This window comes from Rhineura floridana, chromosome 19, assembly GCF_030035675.1.
Source record: "Rhineura floridana isolate rRhiFlo1 chromosome 19, rRhiFlo1.hap2, whole genome shotgun sequence".
Lineage (NCBI taxonomy): Eukaryota > Metazoa > Chordata > Lepidosauria > Squamata > Rhineuridae > Rhineura > Rhineura floridana.
In genome coordinates, this window is record NC_084498.1 from 5,654,099 (window position 1) to 5,669,087 (window position 14,989).

The following is a 14,989-nucleotide window of genomic DNA, read 5'->3' on the forward strand; positions in this document are numbered from 1 at the left end:
TGCAAGGAAAGGGGGCATCACCAGAAAAGCAGGACGCGCGAGAGGGAACCGTCCCTGGCCACGAGAAGATTTCTCTTTCCGTGACTGAGATTTCCTGCTGCGATGGAGAGAAGGAGGCCGCTGGCTTTGCAAGCCGAGCACAATCCCCCCAGAGAAGGAAATTTCCGGTGCGCAACAGGAACCCACGCGGGAGGCGACCACAGTGCTGGCTTCGATCTCTCCCGCCCTGGGGAAAGAAAGCCCTGCGCCCTGCCTTAAGGGCGGGGAGCGGGCCGAGGGCAACGCTAATCGCCATGTTTTGGGCTTGTCGCTCCATCCCGGGGAGCAAGGCTGCGCCTGCCCCCGCCCCACCGCTCCTGCAACAAACTCTGCTGCTTGCACCAATGAGCGGAGGGAAGGCGGGGAGCGGAGGAGAAAGGGGCGGAGGCCGTCGCCGGAGCGGCTGCGGAGCGTCCCGACTGGGCAGGCGGGTGGTTCTGGATCTGCGCCCTGTAGCCAGAGACGGTACGGGGGATCCTGTTGGGGCGAGGGGGGACGGCTGGGCTGGGGGTCCCGACCAAATCCAAGCCCTTTCCCCCCTCCCGCTTGGAGTGACAACCTAAAAAAACCCTGAGGATCAGGGCATGGGGGGGTTGTTGTAATCCCCTAGCCCCAACTCGCGGGGGGGAAGGGGGGAGAAAAGTCTCTCTTCCTGGCTCTCCCCTATATGAGTTTGCGCTGGGAACGGGGTTGGGTGGGATGCAGGGCAGGTGCCCCCCTCCTTTATGGCAGGTCCTAGAGGCCTCTTCTCCGGCATTCTTGGCGGGGGGGGGGGCTTTCCGCCCAGTGGGCTCCGGTGATGTGGTGGAAAGCTGCAAGAGTTAAGGGTAGGGGTGAAGCGTCGGAGGGGCAAATGAGGGCATTCCCCCCAATAATAATTCTGACCCTCCCCCATGAAAATTGCCTTCGGTCATCAAATTTCTAGCATTGCAGTAACTTAAAACTGCAGCGGAGCTTTTCGAAGTACAGTTTAGGCATGGAAGAGAGGAGCAGAGCAAAGTTACCAAGGGGATGGAAAGGCAGGGTTGCATTCTGTTAATGATAAGTCTGAGTTTAAGAAGTTTGCCTTGAGCAGGGCCCAGGAGCGGAGGGGAGGGGCTGGGAGGAGAGGGAAAGGAGGCAGGAGGGATCAGGCCAAGAATGCGACTGGAAGGGATCAATAAAGTTGGCCTCAAGAGTCCACAGTTTCTTTGTCTCGTGGATAAAAAGGGGTAGATAACCAAACACAGCAAATATAAGAGTTGACACGGTGAATGAAGTGAACACAAATCTTGATGGATGTGGAAGGGAGTTGGCAAACCTAAGGGTTGGCAATTGGAGGAAGGCAAGGCAGGGAGAATCAGATTGTTATGCATTGCAAAGCATCCCCCCCACTGTTGCCAATTTAATGATTTTTCCCACTAAAATCTAGTGGTTTTAGGCGCATTTCTGGTGTCAGCATTTCCTGTCTAGTTAAACCTAGTGGATGTCAAACATTTTATGGCAAGAATCTGGCGATTTTTACAAACACTTCAATTTCATTCTCCCCCCTCAGCTGTTGTGTATTTCATGAAACTGTCTAGCCAAAATCTAGCCCTTTTTTTAAAAAAAATCTACTTTTGGAAATTTTCTTGTATTTTTCATTGTTTGTATTTCTGTTCGTGGCTGTGTCTTTGTATACATAGACTGCAAACTTTTTTTTAAAGGTCTCCCACCCTGTGCAAACTTATCCTTGTACTTGAGAGGTTAAATTCAGGGTTGAAGTTGTGCAACCCCACAGCACATGATAGTGATTGGATTAGAGTGTGGGTGAGGGTGTGAATGATGGGACTTTTTCTTTTTCTTTTGCATTGGCTCATTGGTCATAAGCTGTGCACACACCATACATTTAAAGCTCATTATTTTCTCCCAAAGAATTCTGGGAATTGTAGTTTGTTTAGGGTGCTGGGAATTGTAGCTGTGTGAGGGGTTAACTACAGTTCCCAGGATACTTGCGGGAAATAATGTGTGTTAAATGTGTGATATATGTACACAACCATAGATAGCGTGTCCCTTCCAGTCCTGTGGCTTTGTAACAAGACCAAAATGGCAAAGAGTGTGTTCCCTACATGCCCATGTCTGCTCCTTAATGGATGCAATTTCAAGCAATGTCTTTGTATGTTTAGATCAGCCATTCCAGATCAAAAACGGCAAAGCTTGCAAATCTCTTCCTGTCATCCATGCACAAATGTATAGCAATGCATCCAGTTCATACATAGGAAGCTGTTTTATGCCAGGTCAGGCCTTTTGTCTATGTAGCCTAGTATTATCTGTTCCGGTTGGCAGCAGCTCTTAGACAAAAATGATGTTTCTCCACCACCTGCCACCAGATCATTTTCACTGGGAATGCTGGGGGTCGAACCTGGAGTCTTCTGCATGTGCTCCTCCACTGAGCTATGACAGTCCCCTTGCACATTCAGCTGCAAGTCATGGACTGATGTACCTGTGTGTTGTGAAGCAGCCCTTAGCAGGGTTGTTGGCCCCATGACAGAGGATGAACATCCAAAATGAAGGTGCAAGCTTTTGCTGGACTGCCTGATGTTCAAAATATGTCACATTTTTCTCCCAGCCAGAGTCTAAGGAGCCAAGGTGGCATCTGGGGAATGATCCGTATTCTAACCTAACTTTGATAACCCGGTATGGTAGGTTCACGGTGTGAGTGAGTGAGTGAGTGAGTGAGTGAGTGAGTGAGTGAGTGAGTGAGTGAGTGAGTGAGAGAGAGAGAGAGAGAAAGAGAATATGTGACTTTGCCAAATCCCACCTAGTCTGCTTTATAGTTGACCATGGATTTGAACTCAGGTCTTCCCATTGTCAAGTCCAACTCTACATGCAATGCTGGGAATGTGTGTTTCTGTGTTACCCAGAAGAGTTCTGTGCCATTCAAAAGCTAGAGTCATGGGCGCTTGTTTCATTTTAATTTCAAGTGCGTGGGAGCAGACCAGCTTTCCCCAACCTGGTGCCTTGCAGGTTGTTTGGATCACAACCACAGTGCTGGCTAGGGCTGATAGGGAGTTGTAGTTCAAAACATCTGGAGGCTCTAGTTTGGGGACAGCAGTAGACCTGGGCTCTGTACAAGTGAGAGATATATGCTCTGGGCCTGCTCAGAAACAGTGTACTGTATTAACTTTGGTTTTTCCATGCCAGGGCTCTTGGCCCGGTAAAGTGTGAGGTGTAATCAAAAGGTGTTGCAATGAGCATGTGCAGAGGGCCTTTCTCTTGCTGCTTTCTACCCATAGCCAGGCTCCCACACATTGTTGTAAATCCCAGGAAGATAGATCTAGGGGCAGCTGTTGAAACAAAACAGTTTGGTGGGAGCCAGTGAGAACCTCCTTCCTTGACAGTGTTCAAGATATGAAGCAGGCAATGTGCTAGGATAGTCCAGGGGCTTCTCAGGCGCTTATCACTCCTTTTTCAGTAATAATGGGCAGATCCAGTGCACATGTCGAGCACATGCTTTCCTCCAAAGAACCCTGGGCACTGTAGTTTCCCCCCTCATGGAGCTACAAATTCCCAGCACCCTTAACAAGCCACCATTCCTGTGATTCTTTGGGTGGAGTCACGTGCTTCACGTGTGTTGAATGTGCTTTAAATATATCGCATGGACCTTCTCAAAAGATACCTTTTCACCAGTCACCAGCAATCTTCCCTGGCAGCGTGTAGATGCATGCATGGATTGATGCTGTACAGAAAGAGGGATATCTGTGGACTTCCAGATGTTGTGGGGCTCCCAACTCCTTGTCTGGAACTGATGGAAGCCGAACAACATATGGAGGGCATCAGGTTCTTTGCTCCTATTTGACTCTCCTGGCCGGCACCCTGTGCTAAAAGACCTGTCAGGATCAGGCAATCGGCAATTACTAGCCATGATGGTTGTGTGTGGCCATTATTGGAGGCGGCATTGCCTCTGAATTCCAGTTGCCTGGGAGCACAAGCGAGGAGAGGTCTTTTGCACTCCTGTCCTGCTTGCTGGCTTCCCGTTTGGGGCATCTGACTGGGCCCTGTGAGAACAGGATGGTGATGGTTAATCATTGCTTGTAAGAGGTGGGGAGCCACAGCCTCGGGGTCCGAATGTGGCCCCCAAGGGCTCTCTGTCTGGCCCTCAGGACTCTCCCCAGGCAATACCCTTCCCGAGCCCAGGCAATACCCTTCCCGAGCTCTGCTCCATGTCCTCAGTCGTGAGTGCTGTTGGGGAAGGTCTGTGGCTCAGAGTTAGACCAGCAGAAGGTCCCAGGTCCAAGCCCGGCATCTTCAGGTAGGGCTTGGAGAGACCCCTGCCTGAAACCCTGGAGAGCGGCTGCCAGTTAGTGTAGACAATACTGAGCTAGATGGACCCATGGCCTGACTGAGTAGAAGGCAGCTTCAGTTGTTCCTATGTAGCCCTGAGCTGTGACAGTGCCTCTTGTTTGCTTGTCTGCCTGGATCTCTGACCCTGGTCTGGCTAGAATGTGGCCTCTTGTGCAAAGGGAAGGGTCTGCTCCACGGCCCAGCACACTTTTTTGACTCTGCCCCCCCACCTCCCACTGGCATGCAGCCCCCAGAGGTTGCCCACAATGGGATGGGCTCCTTGGGCTGCACGGGGTCCCTCACCCTGACTTATATCCTGCTCTTCCTCATAGCTGAGCCGGGAGTGACTAACAGCAAATGCAGAAAGAACGAGTTAAAAGCCGCGTTAGCAATGAATGCAACCTTAAAGCAAATTTGTCAGCGTAAAATGTAATTACTGCAGTCCAAAGCAGTCAGGGGCACCATAAAATGAGCCAATAAAGGCTCTTTCCTGATGGGCCTTGGGGCCAGTCCGGCAGGGCTCTTCTCAGGAGCGGGCATTGCAAAACGTGCCCTGCAGCCCTCCGAAATGATCCGGGATTCCTCATCAAAGAAGGTGAGGAGGGAAGGTTACCCTGGGGCAGAAAGTTACAAAGACACTGAATGGGTCATCTCTGGAGGATGGCGGAGAGGAGTGTGTGTCAAGCGCGAGCTCCTGCTCAACTTCTAGGACTCCCAGTTGCCAGGAATTGTGAGTAGGGAGAGTGCTGTTAGGCTCAGGCCCGTTTGGGGCATCTGGTTGGCCACTGTGAGAAAAATGGAAATGGACTGCCTTCAAGTCGATCCTGACTTCTGGCTACCCTATGAATAGTAGGGTAATAGAATGGTAAGCGGCATTCAGAGGGGGTTTCCCATTGCCTCCCTCTGAGGCTAGTCCTCCCCAGCTGGCTAGAGCCTGCTCAGCTTGCCACAGCTGCACAAGCCAGCCCCTTCCTTGTCCGCAACTGCCAGCTGGGGGGCAACTGGGCTGCTTGGGACTCTGCAGCTTGCCCACGGCTGCACGGGTGGCAGGGCACGTAACCCCTGAGCCACTCACTGTGGGGTGATCTTTAGCTGGCCCTTGACACCCAGGAGACACAAGCAGGGATTTGAACTCACAGATTCTGGACTCCCAGCCAGGCTCTCCGCCCCACCCTTTTTGCCCTGATCAAGCGGGGCTCGTCTGATGATCTTATTATGTGTTTGTTGCATAAATCTTGAGCAAATGTGTCATCTGCTCCGGCTGGTGAGGAAGCTGCCTTGTGGCATGCTGTGTTGGTTAGATGACTTGGCAACACACGCCACAAGGCAACTGCCTGGTCATCATGAGGTCAGCGCGATCTGAGCAGCCCTCCTTCCAGTTAAATTCACAAGACCTCCGTCTGCTCTGGAAGTTATCTGGCGAGGCTGTCGCTTGGGGTAGAGCACCTGTTTTGCATGGAGAAGGGCCCAGTTCAATTGGAGAAGGACCAAAACCTGGAGAGCTGCTCTCAGTGTGTAAAGCTCACGGGGCGACCGTAGGCCAGTCATTGTCTCTCAGCTTAACCTACCTTATAGGGTTGTTGTGAGGATAAAATGGGGAGGGGGAGAGCTGTATACATCACCTTTGGAGGGAAAGTGGGATAGAAATGTAAGAGAGAAAAGAAAAAGAAAATAAAGATGGGATTGAACTAGACCAGTGGTTACTAAACTTTCTTTTTGCCACGGGCCCCTTTAAAAATGCTGAGGGTCTTGGCAGACCACTTGACAATTTTTCTGCCTGTGGCAGCGATTATAATGTGTTGCGTGAGATACTGTATGATTTTCATTTGCATTTTTATTGCTCCTTTTTATTTCTTATGTTGCATTTTATTGCATTATGATGTCCATTCTGTAGAATTCAGAGTGTAATACCATAATATACAATATAAAAAAATGAAAGAAACAAAAATACCAATCAAAATCAATATGAATATTTCATGTGATGGATGTGCTGCCGCCCGTTTTCAGCCGCAAATCCACAGGCGCCCAGCGGACCACCTGAATGCAGCTTGCAGAGTACTGGTGGTCTGCGGGCCACAGCTTGGGAACCCCTGAACTAGAGGGACCAGTGGTCTGACTCGATGTAAGGCAGGGATGGGAAATGTTTTTTCATCCCATCCGAGGGACGCATTTCCTTGTAAGAAACCTTGTGGGGTTGCATGTCAGAGGTGGGCGAGGTTAGGGGTAAAGGTCAATGAGGTGACAGGAGTGTCTCTTACCTTTTCTACAGTAAGCGATGTTCTAGCCAGAATTTAACAGAAAATAGCTGGAAGCAGAGCAGGAAGCCATGAGGGTAGACAAAAGGGGGGTGTTTATCAGTCCAATACGTTTTGGACCCTGCTGGTCCTCCTCCAGGGAAATTCAGAGAAATAAAGAAGCTTCAGCATCTAGGTTTCTAGCCACATACGCATCCCCTCTCTACCTCTCTCTCTAGGCAAGTGAAAGGCATTATCACTGTTCAAGGACAGAATCCAGCCAAGGTGTGGAGCAGAGCCGTTGTGTGGCCCCTGGGGAAAGTCCTGGGGCCAGACATAGAGGCCTGGGGGCCCACGCTTGGTCCCCAGACCTGAGGACCCCCCCCCTCTGTTGTAAGGCACCTTCGTATTAATTCATCTGCAGCTGAGAATAGGTTCTGTGTGCTGAACTGGTCCTCAATTCAAATATTTTGGAATGTTTTGGTATGGATCGTATAACCCTTGACACGTTGTATATTTCCTTTCTATTAACACTAGTGTGTCTTTCACCTTTCTGTTTTCCGCACTAGGCTAAAAAGTATCCCATTTTGGCCGTAGACTCTTGCCCACGCTTGTTGAGAGACTTTGTAGCTTGGGAGAGTGACAGAATTGCCTTTTCCTTGGACAGGCCACAGGGCTGCCATTGGGCTCAGCAGCCTGCCTGCCAGCAATGGGCCAGCAGGTACCTAAAGGGAAAGTTCACCAGCAGGAGAGATGCACCCAGCGTTGGAAGGGGGCGCTACTGTGGGGCAAGGGGATGGAGCCAGACTTGGGCTGCGTTTTGTTGCCATGAAGAGCGGGAGAGTGGGAAAAGCCCAGATCTGAGCCCTGGAGGCACAGTGCACTTTGAGGTAGCCCTCCCACACACACACCCCAATTGAAATGAATATGAGCTCCTGTTCAGTTAATTGGGCTTGTATAGGAAAAGTTACCTGAGCATCGTTGCCCTGTGTAAGGCAGATGGCAGATTCTTTGCTGCTCCAAGTGACTTTACATTGTCTGTCTGTCTGTCTGTTCTCTTTGTCTCCCCCCCCCGTCCCTCCAGCTTAAAAAAAAGGCTAGATAATTAAGTTACGTTGTGTATCAACATTTAATACACAAACTACATTATAAATGCCTTCTTAAATTGCATACAAATGCTCTTTTGGAGCTTTAAAAGTTATAGAAGACATATTCAGGCATCAAACTCACAGTACTCTAATTTTTTTAATCAAGAAAAATGCAATCCCAGGCAATTCCTGTTGCCATGCTGGTGACAGATTCACTGCTCTCTGTTGCTCACAGGGGTAGGAAACTGCAGCCCTCCAGATAATAATCGACTTCAACTACCATCATTGCCTTCTGGGGCTCATGCGGGTTGGAGTCCAAAATCATCTGAAGGGCCACCATTTTCCCATTCCTGATCTATCCCCTAAGGCTGCAATTCTATATACGTGCTTGCTCCCTTGTTCAGTGGATTTCTGTCTGAGTAGACCTTTATAGGATTGTGCTTTGAGATGCTTACATACTTCTCTAACTCAGGGGAAAAAAGAATTTCAAGGACCCTATGACATTAATTCCAGTGGCAGCTGGTGACATGGCAGCTCCTTGAAAGTGCAGACTAAAACCCGGAGCGGATTTCACTGCCTCACTGACATGGAGCCACCAGTCGCCACTGATTAATTCTAGTCTAATTGTTGAAGGAGACATACATAGCTGGACTCTTAAGGTGACATTTGTAACATCTGAGTGTGAGGCAGTTTTCTTCAGTTTAAATTTAGTGCTGTTTGATGTTAGAGATCACAGCTAAGGTGTGGTGTCTGTCATAGTGACTGTGACAAATATCCTGGGTTGTGACAATCAGACTGAGGTGTGCTTGGTGTTTGTTGTTCAGTTCGTCAGTAAATATAGGAGTGATTCTAAAAAAAGCAACCCATAATACAGCATATTATGTAGAAATGCCAAGTCAGAAAAGTATTGGGGGGGACATATTGTTTTCTCTGCTCCACATAGCTTTTTAAATTACTCTTTCTATTAAGTGGGTCCAGGGAGGGTCTCTTCAGGAGTGGTCTCACTACCGCCTCTTTCAGGCAGCCAGGGACCACCCCCTCTTGCAGGTTATAGCACTGGAAAAGGTACATTTTAACAGAAAACGTCTGAAGTCAGAAACTAGGCTATCTGTGTGATGGTCCTTGGAAGTTGCATTTTGGATTGTTCATTTTGCACAAGGTGCTGATGGTGAGTGGAGAAACTTTAACCAGGCAGAATTCTTCCGAAAGGTTTCAGTGAGCTGAGCGACATCCTGAGGGGTTGTATTAATGAGGCCAGAAGTGTTTAGTTCAGTTGAGGAAATGGTAAAAAAAGGGTCTGCAAGCGCGTTTTTAGCGAAGTATCAGAAAAGGGATCAGGTGGCCACATAATGCATCACCAAAAAAAAGAGACACCTATATGCATGAAATGTACATGTGTTAAGCAGTGGAGACTGGCTATCAGTGCCAGTGAATCTGCTCTGGGGTTTAGTCCAAACTTTCAAGGTTCAGACTAAAACCTGGAGCTTTCAGCACCTTGGACTAAAACCTGGAGCAGATTCCGCTGCCCCACTGACATGGAGCCACCTGCTTCCGCTGGTGGTAACTGACATGTTTAGATGCAAATTTAGGAATAATGATGGTAATTTTCCTAAAAATATGTTTCACCATAGTAGGGAAGCCTGGCTAGGTGATCTTTGTGCCTCCTCACCCCTCTGCTGCCCAGATGCTAATGGCTGGGGACAACTTCAAGGCGCTTCCCCCCATTGCTGCTGTTCTCAGGGGTCCTTATCTTGAAACCTGACATGGGTTGGAGGGCGCTCTTCTGTAAAGTTGGACGGCTGGCTGCCCTAGAAAGGGAAGGGGGCTCTTATGTTGGGGGTGGGGAACATCCGGCCCATGGGCCAATTTTGGCATTCCAGGGGTTCCAGTTTGGACCGTGAGGCTACTTTCTCCCAACATCCACCTGTCAATCAGCAGATGTCATCGGATGGGCGGGAGGGCAGGGTTCAGTTCTGCACGGTTGCAGATACTGGTTCCTAGCAAGGAACAGGAACCTGCAGCCAAAGCAGTAGGATTTAGTTAAATCCTGCTCAGTTTGATTGCACACACTTTTTCCATCTTGGGAACAGATGCAGCAAAAGGAAGCATCGGAAAAAAAGCAGGTGGTCTTGCATTTGCTGCATGCGCCTGTTCCCTGGGAAAAATTACATGCAGTGAAAGCAAGGAGACACTTTTTTCCCCTGCATCACTGTGTGCAAAGGAGAAGTCCCTCTTGGAGCTGATGTCTGCATAACCCAAAGACTTATGGATATGAATAGGACCTGCACAAGGGACATGCCACAATAATGATAATGATAATAATAATAATGTTGTAGTTAATGATAGCCCTATTCACAGTAGACCCATTTAAATTAATCGACCTAAGTTCTTCATGTCTATTAATTCCAATGGGTCTGTTCAGCACAGGAATAGCACTAGAAACAACCCAATGAATGTTATTGCCTGACTGTTGGCAAAGGGACCTTAAGAGACTTCCACAAAACCATCAGCGTGAAGCAAGATCAAAGCACAGCCTGAAAACAAATAAAGCCAACAGCAGTTTAAAACAAGCATCAGATCACACAATAAAAGGTTGGGGGGGGTTTCATTTGGTTATATACTGTCCCCTTCCCGTCTGCTTCCCAGTTTCTCATGCTAACATCAACCAGGGTTAACTAAGATTTGAAACCAGGATTTATTTATTTTTTTACAATAATTTTTATTCAAATTTTCATCAAACATACAAAACAAAGTCATAAAACATTCAAAGACAAAAAAACAAAACAAAACAAAAATGATTAAACAAAAAAATAAAATGTTGACTTCCCATTTGTCACCAATCAAATCAGTTATAAGTCTACAATATATAACAATCCTGTCTCTTAAATTATATTATAGAATCACTTTCCTCCAGTAGTTATCTTAATTAATCATCAAATCTCATAAACATTACTTTATTCTTTCCACAAAAAGTCAAAGAGAGGTTTCAATTCTTTAAGAAATATATCTATCAATTTTTCTCCAAATAAACATATCGATTAATCCATCTCGTTAATAATAATAATAATCTTATTGTCATAACCATAGTCCAAATAAACATTTTGATTAATCCATCTCATCAAAATCTGTTAGGTCCAATAATTTCAATAGCCATTATTCCATTATCCCTATTAATTTCATCTTCCATCTTCAATAGTCCTGTTAAGTCCAGTAATTTCAGTGTCCAATCTTCCATTATCAGTATTCCATAATAATCTTGCTGTCATAGCCATAGTCATATAATAAGAGTCTGATGGGAATTTCCTCTATCCCAAATATTTTCTTGCCAGCCATTCTGAATAAGTTGCTGAAATGCTGTTGTAAAGTCATATCTCTGTTCTTCTTTTTTACAAAATGCACTGGCTCATCTCTTGAAAGTTTTTCCATTGTCACATGGCTGCAGTTAATTCCATAGATTTTCACTATATCAAACTCCATCACGTCATTCCAGTCCAGAAGATTATCCAAGCCATTGATAACTTTATCTCTAATATCTTCATTAATTTCTTCAGAGATAACGTTAAATTCCAAACAGTAGATTTTATTTCTAATATCCATAAACTCCAGATCTTTTTCCAATTCCACATTTGTTCCAATCTCCAGGGCTTGTATCTTCCCTTTATTTATTCTTTTCTCATCTCTGATCTCATTCTCCTCTCTCACAGGATCCCCTATTCCTTTAAGCTCCTGCGTCATTTTGCTCAGTTCAATTTTCAGCTCCTTACTACCCTGTCGCAGGGTTTGTTTCGTTATCTCAATCTCATCCATTATTTTCTGAAACATAATTACTTCCAGATTCTCAGCCACTTTCTTAGTTGCCATTTTTAAAACCACGAAAACAAAGCAAAACAAAAATAAAGAAGAACCACTTCTTATTTTAGCAACAATTGGGTTAATATTCCAGGCTTGATGACATCACAGTATAAACAGAGCAGCCTGCCTTATCTCTCTATGTTCAAGAATACAAATCAAATTTAGTTCCCAGCATCAAAACAGTTAGTGGCGTCGTGAAGAAGCAGATTCGTCAAAATAAAATAGACCAAAAAGAGAATAGTCCCAGACAATATAACATTCCTCGGAATAGAAATCCCTCTTCTGTTTATTATCTTTAGAATGCACTTCCAGGACAGCTTTTTGCAACAGAAACAGAGATAAGCAGTTAATTTCGTGAATAACAGAGAAGAGTTATAGCTCACCAGAAGTTCTTCAAAGCCGATCAATCTGACAAATCTCCTTTTGCTGCAACAATTTAAACCAAGTAAGAAAAATAATAGAAAGAAGGGTGCTTGCCTGTTAGTCTGTTTTCTCTTTGAAGAAAAGATAAACGTATCGCTTAAAACAGATAGAGCATGTTCGGAAGTCCGTCCGGCATTGTTGGCTGGACCTTTTCTCATAAATTAATGAAATCCAGTCCTCCCAGCAAAAACAGGCTTTTGAGGTTGATCTCTACGTTTCTCCCTGCCCGGGAGAAATTTTATCAGTCAAAAAAATAAATGTTCTGACTGATTTATATCTGAATAAGCTTCTTTTGAGGCGGGAGCCCGTCTCAAAAGCAGGCACAACCGAAGTCACCCTTCCCGGAAGTCTCAGATTTGAAACCAGGATTTGAGGCAGTTTCCATAGTTAAAGAGGGAACCTCATTAGGATCAACTGTGGTTAATGTTGCTGCTGATGTGACATGAAATGAGATGAAGCAAGCAGGGCAGGGGGATTCTTGGGGGGCAAGGAGAGGGGCTGTGCAATCCTGTGGCTGCCTTGTAGTCTCATAAGCATGGCTACTGGATAGCCTTAAATGAGCCACTTTTTCCTTGGCCGCAGTCTCACCAACTGCGATATGGGAATATGACAACCCTACCCTGCCCTGCTCTTCATAGGGCTGTTATAAAAAATGTTGAGGCATGGTCTGTGGATGCTTGAAAAGTGTTACGTGGATGTTAAATGTTGTTGGTATGCCAGAATAAATCTATTTAGACTTTAAGGCGGCACAATATTCTGTTTTGTTTCTTTGTTAAGGCTTCCCAGACCTCTGATGGCTGAAGAACTCTTCATTCTGATGCCCGGAGGAAAGAAAGATTTGTTCTTAAGAGTCAGTATGCCCTAGGCACAAAACTGCAATAGTCTCAAAGAACGTGCTGGAACTGAGGCCTTGAGCATTTTAATAGTACAGCGAAGGAAGTTTTAAAGAGTTATTTTCATCTCAGCCCCCTGCCCCCAAACCAACCAAACTATGCGCCCCAAACAACTCTAGGAGCCCTGCTCAGTTAGGGGGCGATGGTACACTCCTGTGCTTTGCTGTTCTTTATCTGCTTCCAACCCGTTGATAGTTCTATATTGTGAGCATAGCCTGGAAAGCTCATTGTAAGAAGGAACAAGGTCACGTTTGCCCCTTAATGAAAGGAGCGATGTCCGTTCATGCTCAGTTAGCAGCTCACATCCTTCCAAACGCTCCTCTGCCATCTTTTCATGATGTTACAAGCTGCTGTGCTGAAGTATAAAATGCACCTAAGAAAACTTAAGAAACCATCAAGACACACACAGAGACAGCGGGCCGTGAATTCTTTGTTTTTCCCAGCTTAAAGGCCCAAAGTTTAAAAATGCTTTTTTTTAAAGTTAGAGAATGAACTTGAAGATGAACTAGAAATCATTCAGATTTGTGCCCCAAAGTGATCTTAATGTGTGTTCAGTTCCCCTGGCAATTTTGGGAACTACTTTCAGGTGTAGATCAGGGGTTTTGGAATTAATTCAGTGAAGATCATTAAACTGAAGGACTTCATTTCAAGCACTGGTTGTGAGCAGGCAGGCAGGCTCCTTGCAAAGTTGTCCAAGCTATTGAGTCATTTCCCAGGCTGAGGGCCAGTTGATTCTAGCCTTGTGAGGCTGTTATTGTATGAAATGGTTCAATGGGCCTGCGGATGGGGTTGAATCCAGCATTAGTTATACCTGGAGTAGACGCACTGAAATTAATGGACTTGACTAACTTGGGTCTATTAATTTTGGTGGGTCTGCTTTGAGTAAATCCTGGCTAGATACAACTCCAGGTGTGCATAAAGACTTTTGTGGTGTTTTTCTTAGGATTGTGTTTAGCATTGATGCAGCTCTTACTGCAGTTTTTAAAAATAATTTAATTTTTCTAACAGCTGCTTTTCACTTATGCTGCATTTTTGCAACATAACCTTGAAACGTGTCCAAGAATGGACTGTTGAACTTTCTAGAATCTTCCACTGTTTCTGATAAAATACGTTTGGGAAAGGTCCCCAAAACAGGTGTTGGGGGATTTTCTTTTTAATAAAAATAATTGCTATTGTTTACTGTTCAATTGCCTCCTCTAGACAGTTGAGAGACAGTTCAGGTACTCCTGCCTCGATAGCCTTTGGCACCTGAGTTATTGAGTATAAAGCTAAACTTGTTCTTGAGTGCTTTAGAAGTGGTTTACAGGCAACCTTGATTGTGTGTCACCAAATGACACCTTGTGCTAACGAGTTCTCTCAGAAGTATCAACAAGCACCCGCTTTGGCCGCACTGCAACTGCTCTGTTGCACTCTGGGCTGGATTTGGCAAGTTTCTGGCTCTCCTGACCCCTCCCATTCATTCATAAAATGCACTGGTCAAGTTGCCTGGATTTCAAACAGTTTTCTGTAAGATTCCACCCTGCCCTGCCCAATAACCCAGGGCAAGGAGAAAGTGGTTCTGACTCGGAGAGATGTGACGATAGCTTGTGTACCCATAACAAACATACTGAGGGATTGTGGGGCGTTGCTTTTTCTTTAAAAACAAAATGCTGGATGTTGACTGTAATCTTAAAAAAAGAGGGCTTTCTTCCCCTTGCCCCCAGCAGTTTGTTCATCGGGGACTCTGGGAGACTGTACAAGCACAGGCAGAGAGGAAGAGAGGGAGGGCCTTCCATCAGTCTGCATTGCAACAGCAAACCTCTTATGCAAAATACCAAACGGGACAGGAAATGTTGGTTCGCTCTGCTGTCTCTGTGCCCTTCCCACAAACGCTTCGCTGAAACAGTTGCTGCTGCTGCTTAGATCACTGGGTTTTTCCCCCTGCCGCTACTAGTAAGAGCAGAGGACAACAAAGACTGCATGGACCAACAGAAACAGACTAGAAAAAGGTAAGAGTGAAGCTGTGGGCAAAAGTTCCAAAACTTACCTCCTCTGTGAACCTGAAAGAAAATGTCTATACATTGGTAACAAGGTGGTATCTTACACCACTCATGTAAACAGTGAATCCTGGAGATGCCATTTCCCAGATGCAGGCTTTTACCATAGTTTTGGGATAGTT

At 46.0% G+C, this 14,989-nt stretch overlaps 1 protein-coding gene across 3 annotated transcripts in view; it reads left to right on the forward strand.

Moving 5' to 3' along the window:
• Positions 1 to 283: 283 nt before the first annotated feature.
• HVCN1 (hydrogen voltage gated channel 1) overlaps positions 284 to 14,989 on the forward strand; it is a 36,151-nt gene continuing 21,445 nt past the window's right edge. The window contains exons 1-2 of one of the 3 annotated variants that reach the window (XM_061602588.1): positions 285 to 504; positions 14,535 to 14,819. The gene's annotated coding sequence lies outside the window, so the exon portion shown is untranslated. Of the gene's footprint in view, positions 505 to 14,534; positions 14,820 to 14,989 lie in introns of all 3 variants that reach the window. The other 2 variants (XM_061602586.1, XM_061602587.1) reach the window with 2 other exon arrangements.